General features: G+C 39.9%; 1 long non-coding RNA gene across 5 annotated transcripts in view; it reads right to left on the bottom strand.

Moving 5' to 3' along the window:
* The window catches only part of LOC109266804 (uncharacterized), a 240897-nt gene that overhangs the window by 73103 nt on the left and 153577 nt on the right, over positions 1–14217 (bottom strand). For all 5 annotated transcript variants that reach the window (XR_008419470.1, XR_008419473.1, XR_008419467.1 and 2 more), the window contains one exon: positions 3154–3320. This is a non-coding gene — a long non-coding RNA (uncharacterized LOC109266804). The remainder of the gene's footprint in view (positions 1–3153; positions 3321–14217) is intronic.

Here is a 14217-nt window from a genome sequence, read left to right as displayed (position 1 = left end):
AATGTTGGTGGGATCAATATCAAGAGAAAATCCAAAGTGTGGATATCCCATTGATGGGAGTGGTGGCTCCCTAGCCTTGGGACATTTTTTTTTTTAATTTTTTTTTTTAACGTTTTATTTATTTTTGAGACAGAGAGAGACAGAGCATGAACGGTGGAGGGGCAGAGAGAGAGGGAGACACAGAATCAGAAGCAGGCTCCAGGCTCTGAGCCATCAGCCCAGAGCCCGACACAGGGCTCGAACTCACAGACCGCGAGATCGTGACCTGAGCTGAAGTCAGACGCTTAACCAACTGAGCCAGCCACCCAGGCGCCCCAAGCCTTGGGACATTTGATGTCAGTAGCCTACGAAACGGCTTCAGGTGGTTCACAGCAATAAATAACATTGAATCACGTGATGAGAAAATTATTTCTCTTTCTCTTCTCTGCAATAATTATCAGGGATTATCTCTCAATATGTTACTGGTCTTGATTACCTCTCTGACTTTTCTAATCCTTCATTTTACAGGGAGAGAACAAGCATCAAACTCAGAACCTCACCAGAAAACAACAGCATGTAGCTAGAAGTTAGTACTGTTTCATTGTTTAATTGTAATCTTTATAGTTTCCATTTGCCTTTTATGATTGCCTTTATAATTGCACTAACTTCCTATTCATGCTAGTACTATAAAGTGCCCTTATAAAATATATTTGAGTCTAAAAACAGATGAGCCAATTCAAAGGAAAATATGTTGTAAAATCCTAGTATAAGTGGCATACGTACGTAGAAAAAAATCATAAAAGTGCCATACAAATGATTCAAGTTAGAAAAATGTCAGTGTAGTTGAATAAATGTGACTCTTGGTAGGTAACTAGAGACTTGATTTTTTTTCTATTTTTTTTAACATTTATTCATTTTTTGATAGAGACAGAGCATGAATGGGGGAAGGGCAGAGAGAGAGGGAGACACAGAATCCGAAGCAGGCTCCAGTCTCTGAGCTGTCAGCACAGAGCCCGACGCGGGGCTCAAACTCACAAACTGTGAGATCATGACTTGAGCTGAAGTCGGATGCCTAACCAACTGAGCCATCCAGGGGCCCCTAGAGACTTGATTTTAAATCCTACCTCTCCTACTTATGACCTGTATTTGTAATACAGTAATATTAGTAAATAATTTACTAATTTACTCTGAGCCTTTGTTTCCTCATATTTAAAATGGGGGAAAGATCTATAGGTCATTTAAATAGAAAATTTGTACTATGTGCCCAGCATGGTACCTGGTAGCACAGAGTGGAAACTCAATAACTGGTATCTTTCTTCTCCATTTTATTCTTTTTTTTTTTTTTTTTTAATTTATTTATTCTGAAGGGGGGAGGGGGGGAGCAAGCATGAGTGAGGGAGAGACAGAGAGAATTCCAAGCAGGCTCCAAGCTGTTATCACAGGGCCCCATGTGGGGATCTAACTCACGAACCATGAGGTCATGACTGAAGCTGAAATCAAGAGTTGGATGCTTAGCCGACTGAGCCATCCAGGTGCCCCTTTTCTCTTTCATTCTTATTTTATACTTAAAAATTTCTTAAAAAGAAATTAAAGTATGTGCTAGGGATAATGGAACTATGTATCATTTCCTAGACAGCTAATATATATTTAATGAGTTACAAGAATATGTAGCTATCATTGCAACATGGACTTATTGTTGACTACTAATTACGACTCCAAAGAGCATAGGAAAAATTCTTACACAAGATTTGAGGAAGAGACTGTGTCAGGCTTCCCACCTGAGTCAACGTGACCCACTTCCAATGTTAGCTGTTTTCTTCTGCAACACCTTCCTTTATCTGGCAAAGGTGCCTCTGGATTACTTCCTATCTTCGGGTGACACTGTCAGTCATACAGATCTGCAAACCAGAAAGCTAAGAAATAGGCATTCTGTCTCTCTCCCCCTTTGTCTCCCTCCCTCCTGACTCGACAATCCCAGATGCAATCCATCATCAAATTCTGTCTCATTAAGTTTCTAAACACCCTTTGCACTGTTTCTATATCCACCACCTCCTTGTCCATGGCAGCAAGCTCCTAAAGGGGCTACCATATTCCCCATGGTCTCTCCACCTCACCCCTCTGCCCCAGTTCCGTTCCAGCTTCTACTCATCCGTGAAAACCCAGACTGATGCGTCCTTCCTCTGTATAATCTTCCCTGACCCTTGTCCAACACCCTCAATTAGGCCAAGTGTCTTAGTTATCCATTTTGTTTCCATAGCATTTATCCATGGTTAAACTTTAAAAAATTACTTGTTAATTTTCTGTCTCTCAACTAGACATAGTCCATGAGAGAATGACAATGTCTGGTGTTGCTCAGCAGTTGATGCCTAGGACGTAACCAGTGACTGACACATAACAAGCTCTCAGTAAATATTTGTTGAATGAATGAATGAATGAATGAGTTTTCCTTACCACACTGGGATTTCTGTTTGTTGTTTTAGTATTTTTTTTTTTAAGAAAAATGCATTATGGTAAAATATACATACCATGAAATGAACCATCAGCGACATTTAGCACACTCACAGCATTGTGCAACCACTAGCACTCTCTAGTTCAAGAACATTTTCATGACCCCAGAAGGAAGCCCCACACCCATTAAACAGTCACTCCCTATTCCCTCTGCTTCCAGTCTCTGGAAATTACTAATCTGCTTTCTGTCTCTCTGGATTTGCTGACTCTGGATATTTCATATAAATGGAAGCATCACCACACTGTTTCGCAACTGCCAATGGGGGTGTCTATCTCCCTATATCTAGACTTGCCTTTATCACTTCTTATAAAGTGCTTAGCACAGTGGCTTGCATGTAGAAGGTATGGAATAAAGGCTTATTGAAATGAAGGAGATTGTTCTAACTTATCATATCAAATACACACAAAATATATTTTTAGTTCTGAAAGCAAAGATTTTGCTACATTTTGCTAGTAGGAAATTCAACTGAAGAAACACAGTACATCTAATACATCCATTTTTGTTTGTATTGTATGCCCGATGTATTTCTAAAAGTAGTTTTGAAACTAAAGGAAAGTATGATTCTGGAAAATACCGTAAGATATTAAAACAAAATAGCATGTTGAAAACGAGAAAGGCAAAAGAGAAAACAAAACTATTCACTACTTATGCTAATAGATAATTACCACAATGACAGACATCTCTTAGGGATGCCTGGATGGCTCAGTCGGTAGACCGTCCAACTCTTGATTTTGACTCAGGTCATGATCCCAGGGTCTTGGGATCCAGCCCCATGTCATGCTCCCTGCTGAGCGTGGAGCCTGCTTGGGATTCTCTCTCTGTCCCTCTCTCTCTGTAAAATAAAAAAAAAAAACAAAAAAACAAAAAGACATCATTTAGCTTCTGTAAACCAAAATTTAAAAAAATAATTATTATATGCTCTTGAAAAGAATCATATTATAAACAGTGATATTTTTCTTTAATGATTATAAAAGAGATTTATCACATTTATTCATTTCTAAATATTTACAAGTAACGAACTTGTTATGGGTATAAAGATGAATAGTTTTTGGCCCTACTTTCCAGGGTAAAGTGAGTATCTTTTTAACAAGGACCCTCGTGATGATGTATCTACTTGTCCTTAGAAAAATGCCACACTCAGAAGTCCCTGCATGAACCTGGCGGCTGTTTATTTACTCAGATATCAAATTTCTGTTCTATAAGCTTGTCAGTCAAGCCACAATTCAAAGTAATTCCAGAGCAGCAAGTGTGCCGAGCCAAGCAATTTTGAAAATACCCACTTTCAATCACAGCAGTGGGCATAGTTTGAAAATGAGTTTCTAGGAAGGCTGGTCTGAACCACAGGTCAAAGAGAGCGACCTGTGATGGTTTATATATAGGCACTATGATCATTTGTCATTATTTCACAGCACCTGGCAAAGATTGAGTCCCAAATAGCCCACCTGTTAGACATTATATTTTGATCAAAAATCAGATCACATAGACTGGTGCTTGACTGGAAAATTTACCCATGAGTCTGCAAAAACTGGAGTACAGTTAAAACTATTTTCTGCATTTGTAAAACACAGACCTTCCTTTTCTGTAGCTTGGCAGAACGCAAACTTAGTGGAAGGTTCTCGTGGGAAACTTTCAGATTTGTTAAGCATTTGATGTTAGCTAAAAGCACTCTGAGTCAATCGAGAGGAGCCGAAACTGCCCAAATTGGAGTTTCTGGTGTAGTTAGGAACAATTGCAAGGTTATTTTAGGGAAGCTGGTCTGTAAGGTTTCCTGATTATTTTGTCAGCACATCACTCCAGCCTCAGGGTTGGATTAATTAAGGCCCTCCATGTACACTCACCCTCCCATCCTGAGAAAGATGCTAAAGGTCATAGCCACTAAAACCACAGAGGCCTCAATGACATCCTATTTTAGTGTTAGAATTCCAAGAAGGCTTTTGTTAAAATAAACACCAAGATATTTTAAATAAACTAAACTGATTATTAGTTGACAGCCTGCTTTTTTTTTTAACCCCTTAAGAGTGACCCACTGAAACTCAACTCATATGCATCCATTCATTCAACAAATATTTGTTGAGCACCTACTAAGTGGCAGGCATTCTATTTGGGGTTAGGGATGCAATAAGAAAGTCTGACAAGTTCAGGGCACTTAAGAAGCTTACATCCTGGGGTGCCTGGGTGATTCAGTCGGTTAAGCGTCTGACTTGATTTCAGCTCAGGTCATGCTCATATGGTTCAGGCATTTGAGCCCCACATCATGCTCTGCACTGACAGTGCAGAGCCTGCTTGGGATTCTCTCTTTCCCTCTCTCTCTGCTCTTCCCCCACTCACTCACTCTTTCAACATAAATAAATAAATATTAAAAAAAGAAGAAGTTTACATCCTACTAAGCACATACCCTAACCCTGCCCCCCCCCCAAAACAAAGAAAAAAGAAGCTTACATCCTAGAGTAGTCATACACTCACTTAGTCATTCAAAAGTTACCTGTTGAGTGTCTACTATGTTCCAGGCATTATTCAGCCAATTAGAATGTATCACTGAACAAAATAGAGCAAGTCCTTATAAGCCTACATTCTAGTAGGGAGAGTCAGACAATAAATAATAAATGTGATCAGTAATTATATAGTATGTTAGAAGTGCTATGGAATTAAAAAATGGCAGTCAGAAGAAGGATATTAAATAAAGTAGTCAAGGTTGGGCTCAATTGAATGTGTACCATCTGAGCAAAGACTTGCAGGGGTTGGGGGAGTGGACCAGGAAGTAGCAGAGAGCACTCCAGGCAGTGGGAACTGCCGTGAAAAGGCCCTATGACAGAAGCAAGCTTGGTATATTTGAGGAGCGGCAAGAAAACCAGGGTGGCTGGTGTGGAGGGAGCAAGGTGGAGAGTAGTAGTAAATGAGATTAGAAAGTAAGCAGGGCCAGATGGGACACTGAAAGGAGAGGCAGTGGTTCAAATAAAGCTTGTCAGCCTCTGAAAGAACCTGGGCTTTTATTTTGCATGAAATGAAAGCCTGAGGAGGGTTTTGATCTGGTTTCTACTTTTAGTAAAAGGCGAAAGATTTATATGATCTGAAGAGAAACCAGAGTATTGGTTTCTACTTTTAAAGAATACATCTAGCTTCCATGTTGGGAATAGACATTAGGGGTTATCAAGGATCAAGGCAGAGAGAACTGTTAGGAAACTAATAGGGAAATCTTGACTAGAGTCCAGGATAGCTTAGTCTAGAATGGTGGCAATAAAGGTGGTGAGAAGTAACCAGGTTCTAGAAATATTTTGAAGGTAGAGCCAACAGATCGCCTGATAGATTGAATGTGAAATGGTAAATAAAGACACGTGCCTTCATTCATTCAGCCACTCCTTCATTCCTTGACTCATTCCTTTGCTCCCCCATTAATTTATTCAACAAAATGCAACTGAACCATTCCGTGCCAGCTACTGACAAAATGGACAGGATGCAGACTCAGCCTCTGCTCTCAAGATGCTCACACTCTAATGGAGAAGACAGGGTTATAAACAAAATGTGGTATGATAGACATATGGAACCAAAGAGAGAATGGTTGTTTCTGCTTAGGAGAATCAGGAATTTAGACACAGATGAAGAGACATTTGAGTTAGGTCTTTAAGAAGGAGTGGTCGTTGTCAATTGGTTTGATCCGGGGAAGACATCCCAGGCAGAGGGCACTGCAGACAAAGAGGCGGGAGACAATTTCACAAATTTGTAAAACTCAGAGTGGCTGTACACAGGGGGCAAAGGTGAAGATGTTGAGCACAAAGGCTGGCGAGAGATAAGTTATCTGATTTCAGATGACCTTAGACTTCAGGCTAAGTATGGTGGCATTTTCTTTTTAGTGATGAGAAGTATGGCAGGGGTTTAAGTAATGGAGTGACACAGCCAGATTTGTATTTTAGCAAAACACTAATTCAGTAGGGCAAATGTGTTGGAGATGTTTGTAGAAAGTTATTGACAGCGTAGAAAGGGATAGTAATTTTGTGGGACCTGGTTCGGCAAAAAATGTCCAGGATCATAATAATTTCATAATTCTGTGTATGTCAGAGTTTTCCAGAGAAACAGAACTAATGGGAAATAGATGATAGATAGGCAGATAGATATTATATATTCACATAAACATTTTTTTCTCTCTCTCTCCACACACACATAATGTGCTATAACAGACATATGGAACCATAGAATTTAATGAGACCTTTTGGGGCACCTGGGTGGCTCAGTTGGTTAAGCATTCGACTCTTGGTGTTGGCTCAGGTCATGATCTCACAGTTTGGGGGATCGAGCCCTGCATCGGGCTCTGCACTGACAGCACGGAGCCTCACTTGGTATCCTCTCTCTCGCTCTCTCTGCTCCTCCCCTGCTCTCGCTCTCTCTCTCTCTCTCAAAATAAATACACTTTAAAAATAAAATTAAATAAATAAATAAATAAATAAATAAACGAGACAACTTTTGGCAAGATTTACCATCGTGCCTAAATCGTACCGGGCACTTGATAATCATTACAATCAAGTCACTAAAATACAAGGCTGAATATGGTTACTACTGTAATGGTGCAGCAGCAACAATAACACAAATGTAATTACAGGAATGAGGGGAGGCTGAGGAGACACCATAGAAGATTACAATCTTTATTCGAGCTCTTCTTGCCTACCACCTCTCTCCCCACATTCAGTGCTATGAACAACTTTTAATTTGACAGCAAAGCCAGATAATTTCTTCCAGCAACACGCTGACCCGGGCTGAGCAGGGCTCGCCTCTCCTGAACCACCACAGCACCCTGCCATTGCAACACCCTGTACGATGAGGGGGTCAGGATGGCGTGCCTTTGCCACGTGGACATGCTCTGCCCATGTCTGTCTCTTCAGCTAGACTGGGAGCTCCTGGACCGAAGGGCCTGAGTTATCTCTTCATCTTCATATCCTCAGGGCCTACCTATCACATAGTTTGATAGGAGCCTAGATACTCCTTAAATACCTGTTGGCCTGAACTGAGATCAACCTTTGTCATAGGCCTCATGGTACTAGAAGTCTGAAATGAAGGCTAGGAGACAGGGCATTCCACACAGGCTCTGGCAAGGCACAGAAGCATGGCATGGGACGAGAGTGGGGGAGGGGAGATGTGTGCGTGAAGTAATGCGGAAACATGGTGTCCAGTGGTGTGTGGTCGGGGTGCAGCACGTGTAGCACTGTGGCCTATGAGAGAAGGGTGGGTGGAGGTAATGGTTAAGAAGTTATACTTTTTAGACAATGGGGCATGTGGGTAGCTTAGCTGGTTAAGCGTCCCGCTTCAGCACTGGACATGATCTGGAGGTTCATGGGTTTAAGCCCCACATGGGTGTTCTGCTCTTACAATGGAGAGCTTGCATGGGATTCTCTCTCTCTCTCTTTTTCTGCTCCTCTCCATATGCACTTTCTCTCTCTCTCTCTCTCTCTCTCTCTCTCAAAATAAATAAACTTAAAAATAAATAAACACTTTATAGACAATGATCCTATATTAATGGGTTGGACCAAGGAGTGGAATGATCCAAGCTGTGTTCAGAGAAGAATCTGGAGGTTCGGAGTGAGAGTGGCAGTAGGGAGATGGGTTGCAGAAATCTGCCCAAGCAGAAATAAAAGACACTTGTTGAAGAACGTCAACAGATAGCAGAGCTGGTCCAAATTAGTTGGCCCTTTCTCAGAGGCTGTTGAAACAGTAATGAGTGCAGACTGAGGATGTTTCTTAGAGCCTCATTCATTTTGTCCCATCAAGTTTTGCAACTGTCACTGTTTACTGTCCTTTTCTAAAAACAGCTAGTGTGGGACAGATGGGACCATTGGATTTTTCTCATTCTGTTTAATAACTGTTTACCATGTAATCCTGGGGCTACATCTGAGAGATGGGAAATTACTCTGGTGTTTTTTCTTACTCTTTTCTAAAACGACAAAGACAATACTCTATTTTTATTCATCAGAGAAAGCCCTTGCTGCCATTAGTCTATGTGAACAATTTATTGAAGCTTGGAATTCAGCACTCAGGGAATTGTTTAAATTATTTTGGGGCATCACATCCTCCCTGGTGTCTTGCCAAAGGAAAGAATTCAAGAAATATTTGTTGAAAGAATAAGTTAACAATTCATTGCAACATTCACTGCGGTAGTTTCTGACTGGATTTTGACTTAAGAATCCTGTTTTCCACAGCTTCTGATCTACGTGTTGGGGTCTATCCTCTAGACGCTCCAGCTTCTGGCCCAGTACTGACCTTGAACCTGTCTCTTTCCATTTGCTGTGCTGAGCCAGAAAGGAGGGGAACTGGACCATGACCAAATGGGACTATACATGCAGGCAAGGCACAGGAGCTGGGAATCGTTATTGGGGTTGAAAGGATGCTCTTTGTGGCTGCCTTCAGGAGATTACCACTGACATTAAGGACTGCATGAATATATGGGAGCCACTGCTGGGTCATCACGCCAGTATCTGGCAGATCTATCAGTATTTGATAGATCAAAGTAACACAAATTCATAGGGAGAGAGTAGATGGGATCAAAATGAACAAGCTGATCTTTATAGATAGTGGATACAACAATTCAAAAAATTTACATTCTGTCCACAAGTAGCATTTAGGGAATACAGCAACCAAAAGCTTATAAACCATTTCACAACAAATGTCAACAAATAATACACATTTAGATCACTTATGTTTTCCAACTACAATATGATTACATTGGAAGTGAATAGAGAATAAAAATGCAGGCAAACATGACATGTATTATTTTTTTATTTCACAAGTGGAGATTAAGTATTTTGTTTTATTTTTTTAAGTGTTCACTTATTTATTTTGAGAAAGAGAGCAAGGCAGAGGAGGGGGAGAGAGAGAGGGAGAGAAAGAATTCCAAGCAGGCTCCATGCTGTTAGCACAGAGCCAGATGCAGGGCTCTATCTCATGAACCGTGAGATCATGACCCAAGTCAAAATCAAGAGACAGATACTCCACCAACTGAGCCACCCAGGCACCCCTAAATATTTTATTTTTTAAATCTCCATGGATGTCAATAGTAAACATTACTAGAAAGTACAAAGAACTATAGTTTTAATTTTTTTAATGTTTAAATGTGGTACACAGACATTTTGAGATATATTAACAACTTAAATGTTAGAAAATACCTAAAATTAAATAGTAGCAATAGTATTATGTATCAATACACCAAGATAGTGGAGAGATTAATTACACAGAATGAGTGGAGATATTTATACTACATAAAACCAGGATGACCAGAACTTCTGTCCCTGACTTTGAGGGACTGACAGGTTCCAGAATTACCTTTCCACTGTCAACAAATAGAAAATGAACATAATATAGGAAATAACAAATTTCAGGCAATTACCTATAATCCCTAAGAGAAGAGAAATAAATTAAGTGAGTTCTAGACTCACTCCAGCTTTTAGCTTAGAGATAATTTCTGGACCCAGGTGCAGGGAAGAGAACCAAGACAAAGACCAATATTGATGTTGTGTTGAAAAGGCCAAGATTTCTGTTGGGGGAAGGTTTAGCAGCTAGGCTTTGTGGGCAGAGAATATAAGAAGAGAGAGCTAGGCAGAAAAAGAGCCCCAGAAATCTGCATATGAGTCCCTTTGTGTCTTTGGCTAAATACCAATCCACTTGCATAGGGCAAAACTCGAAAACTGGGGAAAGAACATCGTTAGGAGAAAGTAGAATTATTGGGGACTTGGAAGCCAAACGATTTCTAGGGCTTACAGAGCGTAAGTAATCATTTGAATTCTCAGCAGGCAGAGAAACCTCAATGAATACACAGGGCATTTAGTAGCGACCCCCAAAGAGTCATGCCTTATTAGTCATTAGGCATGCCTTATTAAACTAGTCATAGAGGAAAGACTATTCTAAACAAAGCAACTTAAAAACAAGCTTCAGAACGATCAACTATTTAGCAAGGAACATAATTCTGTCAGAGTAAGTCTAATATTCTTTAGAGTAACATAGCAAGATCCAGAATCCAACAGTGTAAAATTTTAAATATTTAGCATCTAACAGAAACAATTAGATAGGTAATAAGGCAGAAAAAAAAAATGTGCTCCTCAGCCAGAGGAAAATCTGTCAATAAAAATAAGCCAAGAGGGGTACCTAGGAGGCCCAGTAGGTTTAGCACCTGATTCACGATACTGGCTCAGGTTGTCATCTCGAAGTCATGAGACAGAGCCTCGCATCACTGAGGCTGGGCATGGAGCTGCTTAAGATTCTCACTCCCCCTGCCCCTCTGCCTCGCTCATGCATGCCTTCTCTCTCTCTCTCTCCCCTCTCTAAAATAAATAAATTTTTTAAAAAGATGATAGAACTAGCAGACATGAATGTTTAAAAAGCTCTTATGAATATGCTCAATATGCCCAAATCATTGAAGAAAACGTGAACACATGCGGAAAGATTTTTTTTAATGTTTTTATTTATTTTTGAGAGAGAGAGAGACAGAACATGAGTAGGGGAGGGGCAGAGAGGGCGACACAGAATCTGGAGCAGGCTCCAGGCTCTAAATTGTCAGCACAGAGTCTGACATGGGGTTCGAACTCGTGAACCATAAGATCATGACCTGTGCCGAAGTCTGACGCTTAACTGACTGAGCCACCCAGGCGTCCCAGGAAAGATATTTTTTAAAGAACCAAACGTAATTTCAAGAGATATAAAATATAATATCCAAAACAGAATTTTCACTGGATGGGCTTGGGAGAAATTTAATTTTATATTTCAGTAGAAGAAAACATTGCCCACTTCTCAAGATTATTTGTCGTCATGAGACAACACGACAATGGCTAATATTAAAAAGATTAACAATACCAAGTGTTGATGGGGATGTATAGAACTCATCCTCAGTTAGAACTCTCTTAAGTGGGGCACCTGTGTGGCTCAGTCAGTTGAGCATCCGACTTCAGCTCACGTCATGATCTCATAGTTCGTGAGTTCAAGCCCCACGTCCGGCTCACTGCTGTTGGCACAGAACCCACTTCAGACCTTCTGTCCCCCGTCTCTCTCTGCCCCTCTCCTGCATGTGCTCTCTCAAAAATAAAAATATCAAAAAAAAAAAAGACCTCTCTTAAATTACTGCTGTTAATATAAAACGATATAATGTTTTGGAAAAACTTTTGGTGGCTCCTTAAATAGCTGAACATGGTGTTACCATACAACCTAGTAATTCCACTAAGGTATTTATCCATGAAAAATGAACATATGTGCCACAAAGACTTGTACACAATCATTCATGGAAGCTTTGCTCTTAATAGCCCAAAATGTAAGGAGGAAAAAACGTTCATAAGGAGGCAACTAGATTAACAAACTGGTAAATCCATAAAATGGAATACTACTTAGCAATACAAAGTAATGAACTATGATACAGGCAACAAATAGATAATCTCCCAAACATTATGCCGAGTAAAAGAAGCCAGACACAAGAGTATACAGTGTATGATGCCATTTATACAAAACTCTACAGATCAGTGATTGCCAAGGGTCAGGTAAATCTGGGCAACTGAATGGGAGAAAATGCAAAGGGTGACGGAAATATTGTATATCCCAATCATGGCAGCAGTTACATGAGTATATACATTTGTCAGAGCCCATCAAACTGCATATTTTAAATGGGTATATTCTGTATGTAAATTATGCCTTAATAAAGTTGATTAAAGCAAAGAAACTTATGTAGCTATATATTCAAGTTTGTTCAGGACAGTCCCAGTGTAATTATTAATAGCATATATTTTTACTCTCAAGATTACATTCCTAATATAACTGACAAAGGACTTTTAGGTATAATAAATAAAGACAGGCAGCCATAGAAAAGTAGGCAGGAGATCTGAAGAGATATTTCATAGTCAATAAACATAGGAAAAGTAATCAAGGAAGTGTTACTTAGCACCCCAACAAGATTCTATCACATCATCAATAGACTGCAATTAAAAAAGATTGATTATACCAAATAGTGCTAAGATTGTGAAGTAACTAAAACTCTCACATACTGCCTTTAGGTCTGTAAATTATGGCAACTATTTTGAAATCCTGCTATCACCTATTCAAACTGAACATAAGCATACCCTATGACTCTTGATTCCATTCTCATCATATGTAAATCTGAAATGCATGGGTACATTAAAATATCTGTATAAGAATGTTTATCAAAACATTATTCATAATTGCCCCAAACTAGAAATAACCAAATGCCATAAACAGTCTCATGGGAAAAATAAATTGTGGTGTATTCACATAGTGGAATATTTTGTTTAGTAACAGTATGGGAAGCCAGGACAGTGATCACCTTTGGAAAGAAGGACGAACTGGGAGAAGGTGTCAGGGGACTTCTGGAATGGAGATATCATTCTATTTCCTGACCTGGATTGTGCCTCCATGGATTTGTTCAGCTTATGATAATTAGCTGAGCATTACATTCAAGTTTGTGCACCTTCTTCGTGCATATTTTATCCTATATAAAAATTAGATATTAAAGATGGCAGATCAGCACCAATGCCCTTTACGTCTTTGTAATTGAGTTTGTTTGTTGCCAGTCCCTCTTCCTCTAGACCACATCATAAACCACAAAAATCATTCTCTTCAGAGAAATTTCTATCTAAATCAGTTTCTGACATGATGTCTTGTTACTTGAGATAATCTTTCTGATAAAGACAACTAGCAAAGCTGAATTAAATGTGGATGAATATATGTTAAGTGCATTCTTCTACATTTGTGTAGAATTTAATTACGGGCAGCAGACAAATGCTTTTACTAAGAACAATTATACAAGCTAAGTCAATACCAAAAATGGCTCTTAAAAAGGTATCAGAAAACCTTGGAAGGTTTTGAAGACTTTGGAGACTAAGGTTACGGAAAATGAAAACCATAGAACGGTGGGATGATACCCCCTGTCTGCTTTTTCTCTGAGGGCATTCCCCAATTCTGGTGTGAGGGTAAGAGGCTGAAAATCTGGGTAAAATGCCATTGAAGGGTCAGGGGAACCAGCAGAACTTTGGGAAAACACATGCTCAGTTTTCCTCTTGAGATACTTGCCAAATTCTGAGACTAGGCAAACAGCCCCTGGGAAGCAGACGGAAATCTGGGGCAGTTTTTCCATGTTGAAAAGACCACGATTAGAATTTAAGATCCACTAGGAGCAGAGACACTGGTGGACACACCAGGATTTTAGTTGAAAGCCCCAGGGAGATATGGGAACACAGGCCAACCAGAGGCAGTGGTGCACTTTCCAAAACGGCAACCCAGACTTGACTCAGATCCATCCTTGATTGGATTCGGGTAAGGACTCCCGGCTCTCTTTGCCTAGTACACAAAAGGTGACCCAACCCTGGGAAGAAATATTATCATTTGGAACTTCTATAGTTTGTCATATGCAAAGTCTGGCATTTAATGAAAACATATTAGATGTGCTGTCAAATAGAACCCTGGGTCTGAAAACCAGGAGTGGGTGGGAAAAAATCCAAGCAAATGAAACCCACAACTCAGATGCACAGGTGCTCCAGATATTGGAGTTAATCAGGCAAGGACATGACCCATGACCAACGTTTTGCAGAAAAAGACAGATAAGCGATGTGATAGAGAATTCTACCAAGATTCAAGCTCTATCAATAGATTTCTGAGATGCAAAAATCAAAGGAATGTGAAGGAGCCAAGCATGAAGGGAAAGCCAGAATTACACTAAACACAACTATCATCATGGCTAAAAGGTTTCAGCAACTTCG

The sequence above is a fragment of the Panthera pardus genome, unplaced genomic scaffold (genome assembly GCF_024362965.1).
Source record: "Panthera pardus isolate Hobbes unplaced genomic scaffold, ASM2436296v1 HiC_scaffold_11, whole genome shotgun sequence".
Lineage (NCBI taxonomy): Eukaryota > Metazoa > Chordata > Mammalia > Carnivora > Felidae > Panthera > Panthera pardus.
The sequence above is the reverse complement of the archived record's forward strand: the minus strand, read 5'-3'. Positions and strand labels throughout refer to the sequence as shown.